This window comes from Tyto alba, unplaced genomic scaffold (genome assembly GCF_018691265.1).
Source record: "Tyto alba isolate M040663 unplaced genomic scaffold, T.alba_DEE_v4.0 Super-Scaffold_1000006, whole genome shotgun sequence".
In the NCBI taxonomy this organism is placed as follows: domain Eukaryota; kingdom Metazoa; phylum Chordata; class Aves; order Strigiformes; family Tytonidae; genus Tyto; species Tyto alba.
In genome coordinates this window covers 16,128,343-16,142,740 of record NW_024881272.1, presented here as the reverse complement: position 1 = coordinate 16,142,740, position 14,398 = coordinate 16,128,343, and the positions used below count along the sequence as shown (strand labels likewise).

General features: G+C 42.0%; 1 protein-coding gene across 6 annotated transcripts in view; it reads left to right on the top strand.

Moving 5' to 3' along the window:
* The window catches only part of TLCD4 (TLC domain containing 4), a 44,809-nt gene that overhangs the window by 1,985 nt on the left and 28,426 nt on the right, over positions 1–14,398 (top strand). The window contains exons 3-6 of one of the 6 annotated variants that reach the window (XM_042807948.1): positions 15–5,220; positions 5,782–5,941; positions 7,666–7,887; positions 10,087–10,195. The exons of 2 other annotated variants lie outside the window; for them this stretch is intronic. The gene's annotated coding sequence lies outside the window, so the exon portion shown is untranslated. Of the gene's footprint in view, positions 1–14; positions 5,221–5,781; positions 5,942–7,665; positions 7,888–10,086; positions 10,196–12,978; positions 13,109–13,394; positions 13,454–13,643; positions 13,799–14,398 lie in introns of those variants that run through there. 3 more of the 6 variants (XM_042807970.1, XM_042807988.1, XM_033000446.2) reach the window with 3 other exon arrangements.

The window sequence follows — 14,398 nt, the reverse complement described above, 5'->3', positions numbered from 1 at the left end:
TTTTTTCTCAGAAGGGCATAGGTATATATGTGTTTTGTCATCATGGCAACTCCCTGCTCACTTGATACAGACAATGTTCTGGACCAGGGAGACTTCAGTCCAAGAACTGTAAGAGTCATGGAGCAAGCAGGCTGCTCTCTGCTCATTCAACTTCGCTGCATGCTTGGTGATCGATTCTCATCTGTCAAGCGCGTTGAGAATGCTTCATCTCAGTATCAGACATGCATGTGAAAGTTAATATGAAAAAGCAGTAACTCTCCCAATGTTTAGCACGTCATGGTCACATTAGCTAAATAATGTGAAGCAGATGAAGTAGAGGACATATGTGAGGAAGGCAATGGCTAGTGCTGGATACTATTCTCAGGTCTGTAAAACTAGTAATACTGCAAGTGAATGTGTAACCTGTTTGGGAGGAAGCAACGCACTTGCCCTGAAAAGTTGTTTGACATAAAGTGATGCAAGTTCAGTAATTACAAGGGCTGTCTCTGGTACCTCTGCTACTGATGCAGGAAATTACTTTGAACTTCTTTACTGAAGGAGAATTAAACCATGCTCGTTCTAAATAATTGATCACTGTTGTCCAAAAGAAAACTCTGAAACTCTTGAATAGGAAGAAATAGGTTTTTATAAAATGGTATAATTTTTTTTTTTTCCATTTACTGATTGTAAGATAATGTTCAGAAGAAAAACCTGCTGCTATCCTTTTCGTATGTGAATATTCCACACAGAAGCTTACTAGTACATCTGCTACATGTCTCCTTTGAAAGTTATACTGGTGAGTACTGAACTGAACTGAGGAAACCTTACTGTCTTTGTGTTTCAGTTTCTTTTGTCTCCAATAGGAAAGGCTGCAATTAGAATATAAACAAAAGTATTTTTTTCCCTGAAATGAAATGTAGGCAGCTTTGGCTGTCTGATGGTCATTCACTTTCCGAGATTCTACTTCAAAGTGATCTAACTTTAACTGTTAAACAAGAGTGTCTTTCCATGCAACTGAAATACACCTTATATTCATGATTTCTTAACTGGCATTTTGACTAATTGCTTTTTTTCCCTCTAATTATGGATTCTAGAAATGGACCTATGAACAAGAGTGATTGTGCTGCTGCTTTCTTAAATGAGGTCATTTTGCCTTGTTTTGGACTAGAGTGCAGCTCCACAAGAAGTCGCATCAGCACAACTGAGGGGTAAACTAGCAAAATGGTAGAAAGAGTTGGGTGAAGAAAAGGGCAGGAACATCTTAGTCAGGCTTTGCTCCTGGAAAAATTGCAGTGTGGAACCATTTATCATGTTAAACATTGGTTATGTATTAAATGTATCTAAGTATTATTTTTGGCATGACAATATCATAGAAGTGATTTGAAAAACAAGATATGTAAGTAAACGATTTTCTGTAGAAAGTAGTTATTTCTTTTTATGTGCTTATGGTGTTTTTAGAAACATGAGGAGCAGTGATATTATGATGTGGTGAGAGAAAACCTGAAGACTTCTGACTGGGTTCCTAATGGTTCTTTAATATTAGAAATGAAAGCTGCATCTGGAAGACTCTAGAGCAGTAACAACATCATAAGTGTTGTAAAAAGTTCTGCTGTTGGGAAGGAAAGGAATTTTTATTTATATCAGTGGACTAGACCGTTGGGGATCAACTGGGGACAAAATGAAGCAGGCAGCTGATAAATATACATGTTACTGGCTGATCTCACTTGATGGCAGAATTAGGATGTTATCAGAGCCAGTCTGGCAAAATTTGTCCCTTTTAGCAGTAGTTACTTTCAATTTGGGCTAAGTGCAGTTTTACTTTCTTGTGAATCATTATAGTTACAGGAATGTAATCTTAGAAGTCTTGATTTGTATTTGTAATCAATAACATCTGTAATATTTATGTTAACATTACAGTTAGTGCTGTGCTTCCTGGTATAACGGCACTTCTCATATATATTTAAGATGACTCTCATTTGTTTAGATACAAAGGTACAGCATTTGCAAACACTGAAACACAGATTGTCCTAAATAGCCAAAAAGGTGGAACCAGATTCTCCAAATAATGAGATTTATTCTCTAATAAAATGGAATTATTTCTCCCATTCATTTTTGCCATTCTTTACACTTTAATTTCCAGTGGTGTGCTATGGTGTCTAACTCTGCCGAGAGTGACAGACAGCAATAAATAAGGCATCCTTCCCTCCCACTATTGAAAGATTTCCCTCTTTCCAGCGATGATAAGTTGTCTGTATATAGTCTTTGGAAGTTGGGGAGGAGGGAGGAGGTTGTTTTCAGAATTTTGTCTGGGTCTAAATACCATGTACAAATTTAGACTCAAAGTAGCAATTTGTAGGGAAAATGTTTTTCTCTAAAAGGCATGAACCACACTGCTAGCAGATATTTCTTTAACCTATTACATCTGACAGCGTGGCTACAGAGCCGGTGCATGTAGCTTTGATGACACAACGTTTGGTAACCATTTGGGCGCATTCTAAGTGTGATTTTAGGGAGCAAGAACATTTGTAGTAGATGGCACAAATTACATATTGCAACTTGCTGTAATTATGGGGCAGCATGTTCAGGGAGCGGTCCCTGTAACATAATGTAAACTAATGTTCTTCTATCTATTTAAAAAGCCAGGAGAAAGAGACTACTGTTTCACATCTTAAAAGTACTGAGTGTTCTGGAGGTCACTGGGTGCCTCTGGCCACTCACCCTGTAAAAATAAGGCCTTTTTTTAAAATACTCCTAAAAATAGATTTGGAGTCTGCTATTACCTTCCTGGAAATGTATTTTGAAATCTGTTTGTAGTGTTAAATGAAATTTGCAGGGTACTTGAGGGTTAGGATGTAGGGTTCTCTACATACTTGCTGCTGCTTTTGGCCTGGGGTTTTCCTGAGCTTTCCATGGATCAGTAAGGAGGATGAGGAGAAATGCATGTTTGTTTAGCCTTTCCTAGATTCCTGCTGTCAGAGAACTGGCTATTGCTTGTGCAGGGAGGTAGCCTGGTCTCATCTGTCAGCTTCTATTCGTGCATACCTCTTCCTCTGAGACTGAAAATCAGGTAGCTGGGGGGGTTGCTGCTGCCATCATAGGTCATCTTCTAGATTTCAGTAGTCAGCCCTCAGCATTCTTAGACTTGAGAAAAAGGCCTCTCACCCTTCTGCGCTCTTTTGATCTTCTCCTTATGAGCGTACAAAATGTGTCAGAACTGACACCCTGCACTTTAAAGACAGGTTCCCGAATTGCAAGTGAGGACAGTTTTCTGAGCTGTTTAGGTTTCTAAAGGTCTAGCATTGAATTAATGACATGCTGGCATTGGAAATAACTGGTCATATTAGAAGAGAAGAGATGATATGTTCTGGTTTTGCTCTATGCTGCTTTCATTTTCTTTTCCTCCTGTTTTCCTTGTGTTTTTTCTTTATGCAGCTGTATTTAAAAATACATCATTTATTGACTATTGTTTTGGGGATGCTGCCAGGTATGGCTGTAGGTTTGGGGATTTATCCAAATCCAATTAAAGTCAATTGAATGTAATGACTCCACTAGCTCTCAATGGAGATAAATTGAATTCTTTGTAGAGTTTGCAAGGGCTGGCCAAGTTATCTCAGCATTTTAATTTCTGTACGTTTGTGTATAATTCTTGCAAGTCAAAATATTAAAATTTTGAAATCTGAAATTCCTTCTATTGCTTCTATCTCTGTACTTAAAATACGTAAGATGTCAAACACAGCAAACCATGTTAACAAAAAGCTTTCATGGTTAGAAGTCCAGCTATATCCAATATAACTTGCTTTCTGCACTACATTGTAAGTCTTTGATTATGTGATAACATAAAATTTAAAAACAGATACCTCTCAGTTACGTTTTTTTCATCAACCACAGGTGATGTGTAACTGTTCTCTTTATGCTTAACAGTACAAGAAGAGAATGTCCTTGCCTATATTACAGATTACATGAATGTTAGGAAATCACACGCTGTTTGCATTAGTTATTGTGAATTTAATGCATTGTTAAGGTATCAAGAGAGTTGGTCGATTCATGTTGTTGTGAATTAAAAAATGATAATGAGAAAATTGCTTAGAGTTAAGTTACAGTATTCATTATTTTGCTGTCTGATAATTAATATATTACTGAAAAGAAAAAAAAATGTAATGCATGCAGAAACACGTGTTTTCATGGCAGCTTCTGATTTACTAATGCTGACCAAAGACAAATAACTAATAGAAATAATTTCCAAATATGGATCTTACAAGTGATTTCATATCCTTTTGAGAATACTTTGAAGACAAACTACTCTGTCTTTTTGATTGTACCTTTGTGCTTGAGGACTGGCACAATTGTAAATACAAGCAATTCTTAAGTAGATAATAGTTAAGCCAAGAGCCTGTATAAGCCTCAATTATTATTTAAAAAAAAAAAAATCTAATTGAGAAACTGTAAGGTATACTGCAATCACCTTTAAAGAGTACTGTACACACAAAGAGAAAAAAAAATGTTTGAACTGAAACTGAAGAGTTACTGCCCTGGACTTGTTACCTTCTCCCTTTGTTGTGTATTTTTGTAGTTAAGAATCAGCTCATGAGAACTGTTGATTCCCGTAACTTCGACAGTGATGGTGAGGGGAATAAAGTACTGTGTTCTTGTCCAGGTTAATTTTTTTGTTGTTACAACATGCAGGAGTTCTTTGGGACAGGCACTATGCAGAAGTCAGGTGAAAAGACTGTCCCTGTTTTAAGGAGATTTACTGAAATACCTATTTTTTTTAAAAGAAAGATTAATTGCATACGGCGTAGAACATTACCTGCTCCAGCACCTGCCTTCATGTATTTTTCTCTAGCATAACTTGACATATAAGAGTTTATTCAGTGCCCAGATGGCCTGTATACAGGAGCAGCAAATATGCAGAATTCTGAACATTGTGAACTTGCTGTATGGTATGTCTGGCACATCCAGTGAGTCAGAGATGTCCAGTCTAACACTCAGTGTGTACATGTGGAGTACGGTATGTCCAGAACACTTGTGACTTGTGCGCTGCAGAACATGGCATTGGACTAAACATCTTGGTCTGCATATGTATAGGTACCGTTGCCCAAGTTATCTTGAATCTGAAAGTTCTCACTTTCAGTGGTGAGATTCCTGTTTCCACCGGGGCATAATTTCCACACAGAAAAAGAGGACATCACCGGAGGAACTCCAGATGTGCAATATCCACTATTCAGCAAATCAAATGAACAGGTGCTGAAATGTTGGCTCTTTAAGCAGTCCCAATAGAATTAATACAGCAAAATGTGTGTGTTTACAACAAAACAAAAGTAAATGTGTAAAAACTGGAAAAAAAAAAACAACACAACCAAGGTGTTTTAATTAGTGTATATTACAATGCAATTTATTCAGTTAGATAATATATTTGGTGCGATTCACAAAGAGACTTTTCAGACCCATTTATAATGTTTGCATGATACATTTTTATAGTGAAACTCTACCTTAGCATTTTTTTTTGTACATATCGCATATACAGTTAGGATTATTTTTGTATTTTCCTTATTTTTAATTATCCTCGGGTTTTATATTCAGTATTTTTCTAATATTTGTGGATACTTGAGTAAATCAGTCAGAGTGTTGCTCATTGGCAAAAAGGTATATGGTGTTGAATAGTGTAATCGGAAGTGGAAACCTAAAAAAATTCCCCAACTGATCTGAAAGGCAATGTTCTGTATTTTAGCACTGATGTATTTAAATGTGTTGTTTCTTCTCTTTTTGTATCTTTCTTACCACAACTGTTGTCTTAAATCTTAGATTTGGAAGTCACAGTATAGAGCATGATCTCCTTCATATCGCTAGAACTGCAGAGAGGGACAAAAATCTGCCTGTATGAAATAACATGCAGATCAAGGCTTTAGAGGGGTGAAATCACTGGACCTGCTGATATCAGTGGAGACTAAGAATTAAACTCTAGGTAAGAATCTATAATGCAATCCAAAAGCTGCAAATTACAATATTAAGAAGTAGCACTGGTAAAAGCAGGGTCTTTGCTACAAGACATTATTAGCAATAAAAGAAAAATGAATAGTACATTCTGGGGCTCCTAAACTGACAAAATTAGGACATAAAGTATGTTTTCTTTTGAAACACTGTCTTATACCACTTTAATATCTACCCCAAAATATGAAATGAAAACATTTAATATTTAAGAGATACCAATTTTAAAATCACGTTGTTCTCTGAAAAATATGTAATTACTACAAGTATTATCGACTGCTGTATTTGAGAACTATGTGAAGAACCATTCCTTGTTTTCTTATTCAGGTTTGTTTTTTTTTTTTTTATGGATTTCAACAGCATTTAGATTTCTATAATGTGAGTGTGCACCAGGTTTCGTTGTTTCCTTGTGCCGCTAAGTAATTTTCCTTCCTTGTTTCCTCAAGGCTTTCACAGATCAACAGAGGATGGAAAAATCACTAAGAATGATAGACAAATTTTTCCAAAATTTTAAAAAATGACAGACACTCAGAGGAAGCTATATTGTCTGGAGAAACTACTTAACTTTTTCAGGCTAATATAGGTGACATTAAAATATCTTAATAAACCATTCTTTCCACACTGGGGTGTGTGCTGAAAGAGGCACAGTTAAATGCTCTGCAGCTGCTATGGCATGTGCCAAAGTTTAGAGTGATCTAAGCGAGGCTTAGAAACTATCTTTAGCATACAGATGAGTGATACTATCCCAAGCATGTGCTGTTGTCTTTTTACCTGATGTGCTACTCCTGAAAATCTGATACTATCATGTAAAGCAAAATACCTAGTATCAACAAGCACTGTTTTGTTCTCTACTTGAGTTATGCTGATTTTAATTAACGGTCTGAACATTAAAAATGTGTTGCTTTCTGACCCTTTGCATGTTGAATTGTTGGAAAAGAATTCATTTGTTTTTAGCACTGCTTGGCACCAATTTAATGTTTTTCAATTGTATGCCATTACAAAGTACATCTTCTTTCATTTTCTGCTGTTCTGACATCATCAAATTCTAGTCACTACCCTGTTCTACAGTGCTCTTGTTGCTAAGAGCTTCGACTCTCACAAGGCAAAAGTAAATATGTGCATGTGAAGAAAAGAATCTGATATTATTTCAAGCTTCCTCCTGCTGTTTCTGGTGTGCTCCATCTCAGAGATTAGGGAACTGAGAAATCATGTTAATCTCAGAGCTCTCTGGTATAAACCTTTGGGAATGGAATGCTTTCTAGACCCTCAGTTTGCTGATCCCAAAGATGCACCCAGGTGCAGCTTTGTTTATTAAAGAGCCAAGGACACATTTAACAAAGCTGCAGTACTGCCTCTGTTATAGTCCTTTGTGCAGGCACATCAGAGGAAAGAAAATGCATGAAGGAATGTGAGGTGGACAGTGAGGAAGCCAGAGGAGGATGACTGTGGGGAGGAAGAAAATAGAGTGACAGAGAAGGAAAAGAGGGGTAAGAAAATAGAGGATAAAATTGGGGAGGGGAAAAAAGAGGAGACAGAATGACCTGGAAAATAAAAAAAGAGATGGCATGCTGCAAGTTCTGTGGATAATATTCAGCACATCTGTCTTAATGCGGTTTGATGTTTTGTCATAATGCTGACATGGTGCATTGGTGTAGTGGTTTGTAATGCAGCATAATAAACTCACAATGTGCTGTTTTACAGGTCCTCAATAGGTTCTGGATGGTTATAATCAGGACAATAATACCAATAGAGAGGGTAATGCTGCAGGCGAAGTGTAACTAGATTAAAGAGGCAGCATGTGATGAGAGATAAATGGAGAAGATGGAAAAACTGGAAGGAAACTGAAGAAGGGAGGCTGAGATACAGGAAGAGGTTAGTGACCAGACAGCTTTCCAGAAGCAAGCCTTTGTTCCATTACTGAGAGTAAGTACTACTGGCAGAAATGCTATTTCAAATGGGGAGGTGACAGGAGCTAGGAAAGCTAACATAACTGACCTAAGATGAGAAAGGAAGGGTGTGTTTAATGGCACTAAACTAAAGCAGGGGAAAGTGAAGGTACTGTTTAGTATGTTGCTACCTAAAAATGTCACAGGATACGTTACAGTGACCTATGCTGGAAAGGTAAGACTCACATTCTGTAGCACTCAATCTGAGTAGGTATAACATAATATGCATCAACACACAAAACTGCTGTTTGGAAAATGAAGATAACACTCTTCCTTCAGAGAAGCACACAGCTCAGCAGCTGTTAACTGGGTACATGCAGGGTGTTTACAAAAAAAAAAACCAAAACCCACAGAGCATGCAGATTCACTCTGCTTTTTCTATGCAGGTTTTTTTGGGGGAGGGAGGATTTTTTAGAGATGGATTTTTTTTTTTCCTTTTCCATTCACCACTTTCCTTCTACTCTTCAGCTTTTTTGGCTAAAACCAAATTCGGATCATTTCTTTTAAGTCTCCTCTTTTCAGTCTTGGGCTTTCTGAATTAAACGCTGCAATATTAGCTGCCTGCAGTTACTGTGATTGGACTCCATGGGTGGCCTGAGCAATTTTCAGACAATGGAGCTGGTTCTTTTCTCACTCACACCAGTGTAACTCATTGGCCTCAGTGGAGTTACTCTTGATTCACAGTGTTGTGAAAGGAGAATTGTGCTTGCTCTTTCATATGTTCTTTCATCTCTATGATATTTTTGCTTACATGTATAATTGATTTTCTGGGAATATCTCCTGCTGCTGACAGGTAGACCTAGGAACTTCCTAAGACAGAAATAAATATAAACATTTTTTTAGGTCACTGAGTTCAATCTGCTGCTGCTACAACACCATGTTACATAATATCTTTCATAAACTGATCAGGCTTTAAGCATTCATTAAGACTCTATTCTTACTACAATTGATAAATTCAGACAGAAATGTTGGTTATGTCCTCTGCAATTTCAAAACAACAACTGAAATAATTTTCGAATGCTCCAGAAGTATTTTCCTTTCTCACATATGCCTCACTTTTCAGTACAGCAACCATGACAAAGGCTTCATTCTTGGCAGAAGTAGGCTCAGCTCTGAGAAAGCACGGTTCTGAAATTACAGGCGTACTTAGGAAAGGGTACTGTGTAGTTTTCTATTCATGGTCACATCCCTCTCACAGATTTTAGTGGGAGTTACAAGCAGTCATCTGACAAATTTTTACCATACCTGAAGTGCCACCCTGAAGGCAATTACAGAAGGTGAAGGGTATGGAACAGGTGTGTACAACTTGGCTGAGGACAGATTACTGCAGACTTTAACTTACTTATGTTGGGCTGCCTTCACTTTACCACACAGTCTTAGCAGACCCCATCCATTTCAGCAGAATTTGCTCCTCGTATATGGAATTCCTGGGCCTAATTGGCATGAAGCTGAAAATCATCAATATAACCAAGAATTTTAATTGGGATTAAAGCATAGATAAAAAGCAGAGCCAAATTTTTCTCGTACATAGTGTAAATAAGATGATTCAGCTGAAGCCAACAGAATTACGCTGTTATCTGCGAATGCTACTGTGATACCTCCATGTCCTCTCTACCTTCCCTATGGCCTTTCAGCATGTGCCTTCTATTGACATGAAATATAATTTTATTTTTGCCCTGTGTTCCTGAATCTCTGTTCTGCACCTCACTTTAGCAAGCCCATTCATTGCCCATACTTCCCTTCCCTGCTGAAGCTTGGCTTCAGAAGTGACATTTGTTACTGCGGAAGTTCTTGAGAGTTACCATTTAGCAATGAAAACAAAACTTTGTTTTGCAGCTGCTGGAAAATAGTGGCTGCACATCACAAGGGAGTGAGGAAAAGGTGTATTAGTTGTGAAAGCCAAACTGTGGGCACTTTATAGCAACCAGTTGGCTGTGATACTGCTCTGGTGGCTGTTTATCCCACCCTTTGGCTACTGTATTTCTTATGTAGAAATAGGTGCACAAGTTGCATCATGCAAGTACAGTAAGTCTCATACTTTTAGAACTTACTAGAAATGCTCAAAGTAATTGTGTGGTAAGTTCATGCAATGCTTTGTAGGAGTGGTAGAGTATTCACTTGGTTTTGTTGGAATTGCTTTGCACATGCAATACAAGCCTAGTCTGTTTGCTCTGAGGATCTCTTTGGGATTGCTGGACATGGGACATCTTCTCAGAATCTTCCTGAAGAACATTTCTGGAAGGAAAAGAGGATGGACAATCAATTTTAGGCAACCTGGATTTAAGGTAACCATATCTAACCATGTCTACAGGCCTCCCTTCTACTGCAATGCCTTCATAGCCCCATAGCCAGTTCTCTTTTATCTGCAAATTCTCTTCATCAAAATTCTGAGCGATACCCTGCTGTATGCTCACATGAAGAGCAGTTGCCAGCCAGGAATCCTCAGTGCATCACCATTCTCAGCTTTACAGTCAGCAACGCTCAACCCAGCACGTGTTGTTGGGCTGTTGAAAGATGGAATTGCCTCTGGTCACGATCTGCTGCGTGCTCAACAGCATGCTGATGATGGGCCAAGGAGAGAGCAGTGAGGCAGGTCAAACTAGTTTCTTTCACCCACGCAGCACACTGGGCCGAAGCAATTGTTTAGTAGGCTGTGTGCTACACAGGCCTGATACGGAGGTTTGAGGAGAGTCTGGTTTGTCTTCTAGATGCTTCCTAACCTGTAAGTGCATAATGGTGATGGGTTACTTTGAGGTTTAGATCTCTGATAGGTGGTCTCTGGCAGAGTTACCAGTTCGGTTTAAGACATTACCACTTTCAACTGTCTGCTTTATCCTGATGCTAGGTATTACCACACTCTTATGTTGGAGACTCCAGGTGGCAGGCTGGCATTTTAAAAAACTACCTACTTTCATTGTTGTGCTCTACTAGATGATCATGACCTCAGGCAGTTGGTGGAAATAACAGCTTAAAACATGGCAGATAAATCTGCCAGAGCTTGTTCTTCAGAGCCTTTGATTCTCAGCCATGAATGGAAAGAGTCCCTGCCTGTGCCCGTAGGCCTGAGGACAACTGTTCCCGCCTTCACTGCCACTGCAGATCTTCTGTCACCCCAGAGGTCTGCTGCTTGTCCATATGGAAGGCTGTTGTTATAGTTATTACAACTTAAGAGGACAAGGAGTATGTATAAAGAAACTTCAGTCAGTGATATTAGATTAAACAAAAAGTAATGACTATTGTTTGGAAGATGAATTATCGAAGAAAAAATTCCGTTGGAATTTGTATAGTTCATGTCATCTTGAAAGTAGTTTATGATCCCACCATGCAGTTCTTACGTTTTGGGGGCTGTTCTGTTTCATTAAATACTGTAGATATAATAGAAAATAGGTTGAAATCTTCCTTTTTGTGAGGAATAAAATGATATGACATCAGAGTTAAATATAAGGTTTTTATCCCAGTTTCATAAAGAAAAGGTGTTGATATGATATCGCTATCTTTATTTGTCCATCTGTTTGTTTCTGGAATGGAAGAAGATTGGAAGCAGGAGTGGGATCTCCTCTTTCGCTCAGCTGAGAATGCCTTGTGGAATTTTGTTAACAAAGATCAGTTTAAAAGCTGGTCAACCATAAGACACAAGTCCATAGGAAATCAAACTTCAGTAGTTCCAATGTTTACACACACGCTTACCCGGCAGTTGATTTATATTCAGCAATGGATTAAGCAAAGATGGGTTGAAACAGTTACAGATGCTGGCGGTGCGCCCTGCCCCTCCTACAGGTTCCCGTCTCTACAGCAGGAATGGCTCAATGCCTCATTAATCACTACCCGAGTTTCTGCGTTTCACAGATCGGCATATTAAGGCAAGCCAACATCAGTTTCTGTTCAGGCTGAAGCCATAGCATTCCTGCCGTGGGAGACGTCCTGCGAGAGATTAGTGTACGCAGTTGGGGTAGATGATTTGTCAACTGCAGCTTAATCTAGTGTGACATACGTATGAATACCTTCAACGTTATGTTGCTTGGGAGAGGAGAATTTTTAAATTATTGATTCGAAAGATTGGGAATCCTTAATGGAAAGTTGAGGTGGTTTAGGATGCTTATGGTAGTAGAAGCATGCCAAGAGTCCTGACTGTTATGCTTTCTAGTTGGTAAAAAAATTAAGTACATTCATCATCATAATATTTAATTTTGTCATCATAATTTTGCTTCTCGATTTTTCAATACTATACAACAGTTCAAAAATGTAAATGAAAAATAATTTGACAAAAATCACAGCCTTTAATTTAAGAAATAGCATGTAGCAGCAATACCTGCTCTCTATAGGATGTGTTACCTAGGACCCTATGCTGTACAGTGCTATGAAGGGGGTGTGTGAATGGGTTCCTAGGGCACCAACAGTCAGCATTTTCCCGGTGATGTATTTTAGACAACGGGGCTATGTCAATGAAAGGCAGGGTGCCTAAATTGTTGGAAGGTGCGATGCTACACCAAACAGGAATTTTCCCTCCCTCAGGGGAGCCGTTCTCAGGGACGGTCCGTGGGGCAGAATTCGGGGACCCGCGGGTCCCTGGAGATACACACGCCCCCGCCGCGGGGGCGGCCAGCGGGCTCCGCGCCCTGCGGCGGTGGCTGCGGCACCGGGCCGGCCGCGGGCTCCCTCCCGCCGCGCAGCCCGCACGGCCGGCCGCCTCCCCGCGCTGTTACCGCGGCTGCGTTTCGAGCCGCGCTGACGACGAGTGGAGGGACGGTCCCGGATTATTTATTTGGTGGAGTGAACGCCGCCGCTGCGCGGTCGTGTGCGCAGCCCGCGCTTCGGGGGTCGCCTGCCCGCCCGCCGCCGCGGAGCCCCGTGCCTGGGCGGCCCGGGAGGGCTCCGCGCCCCCGCCCAGCCCAGCCGCCGAGGCCCACGGGGGTGAGGGGTACGGGGGAGCTGCTGCGGGGCGGGCGGGCGGGCCGGCCGGCCGGCGGAAGCCGCCTTCCCCTCCGCGGCGGCGAGCGGAGCCCGGTGGCAGGTGACGGCGGCGGCGGCGGCTCGGCCCCTTTAAGGCTACGCCCGCCGTAACCCGATCCCCGCAGCCGGAGACCCCGCCGCTACCAGCGGAGCATCCTGCGCCCGGGAAGGGCCGTCCCGTCCCGTCCCCGCCGCCGCGGGGAGGCATGGCGGAGGTGGCGGCGCGGCCGCGGTAGTCCCGCTCCCAGGTGCGGCATGCGGTGAGGGAGCGAGGGGGCGGCGGGGCCGGGGCCGGGGCCGGCGGGGCGCTGAGGGGCGGTGCGGCCCCTTCCCCCCGCCCCCGCGGGGCCGCGCCGAGCGGCCCCTTCCCTCCCTCAGCCGCGGGCCGCCCCCCGCCGAGCCGCGGGCCGCAGCCGGCGGCGGTGGCGGCTCCGAGGGCGCAGGGAACGGCCGCTGCCCGCCTACCCCCCGCCGCCCTGACAGCCGCAGCGGGTGCGTGCGGCGGCTGCCTGCCGCCGGCCTGCCAGCCGTCCGGGGCTGCCGCCGCGGGCGGGCTCGGGGCGAACGGCGGGCGCCTCGGCTGACGGGGGAAGGTAACGCCCGGCTCGGGGGGAGCGCCCGGCGGCTTCTTGTTAGCGCTGCGCTGGCGCGGAGTTGTTAGCCTGGCCGGGTCCCTCCGCGCCCCTGCGGCTCGGTTCCTCCTCCGAGCTTGGCGGGGGGCGCTTCCCCTCCCTGTTGCTTTCCGACTGCAAACTTCTTGCAGGGTTTGAAGGAATCGGTGTAGGTCCGCGACACCGCAGCGCGCAGCTCATCCTGTTCACCCTGGCTTTATACGAAGCGTGCCTGATCTGCCGGTTGCTTTAGTGTTTGAAGAGCAGAATGCAAAGTGGAGTTTGCGGTGTGAATAGTCGTATGTAGAAAAGGGAATGGCTTAAGTTGTGAGTAGCTCGAATTTTCTTGTGTTTCTCCTTAGCTAAGTTTCTCCTGAGCTAAGTAAGATACCAAATGCAGTATCTCTAACCTAACTGGAGCAATAGAAACTACCATTCAGAACCAACAGCACAGCAAAACTCAAGCACTGCAGATGTTTTATTACCAAGCTTATTATAAAATGTGCAAACAGGCAGTAGTCCCATGTTGCTCTCTACAAATTAGTGTGGCAAGTTTTACAACTATTGGATTTGGCTTTCAGTTCTAAGCAGATCAGGAGAGTGTAGGGCTGAATAGAATGTCCTGGTATCACTAGCAGCTGTAGGGTGTAATCTTGTTTGGAGATGGATCCAACTCATCTTGACATCCAGCCTTGAAGGAAGTAAGGGCTGCGGGCCTTATATGTTCCTCTGCACCTCCTTACTGTGTCTTGTAGCTATACAGTTGCATTTCTTATTTTTATGATTTGAAAAATTGATGTGGAAACAGTGAAATTAGGAGAATATAAGCACTAAATGCCATTGATTGTACAAAGTTTGGTAACTCTTCTGCTCGTTAATCCTTTTTCAGTAAGTGCTGACTTCTTCCTATCAGAAGTTCATAATGAT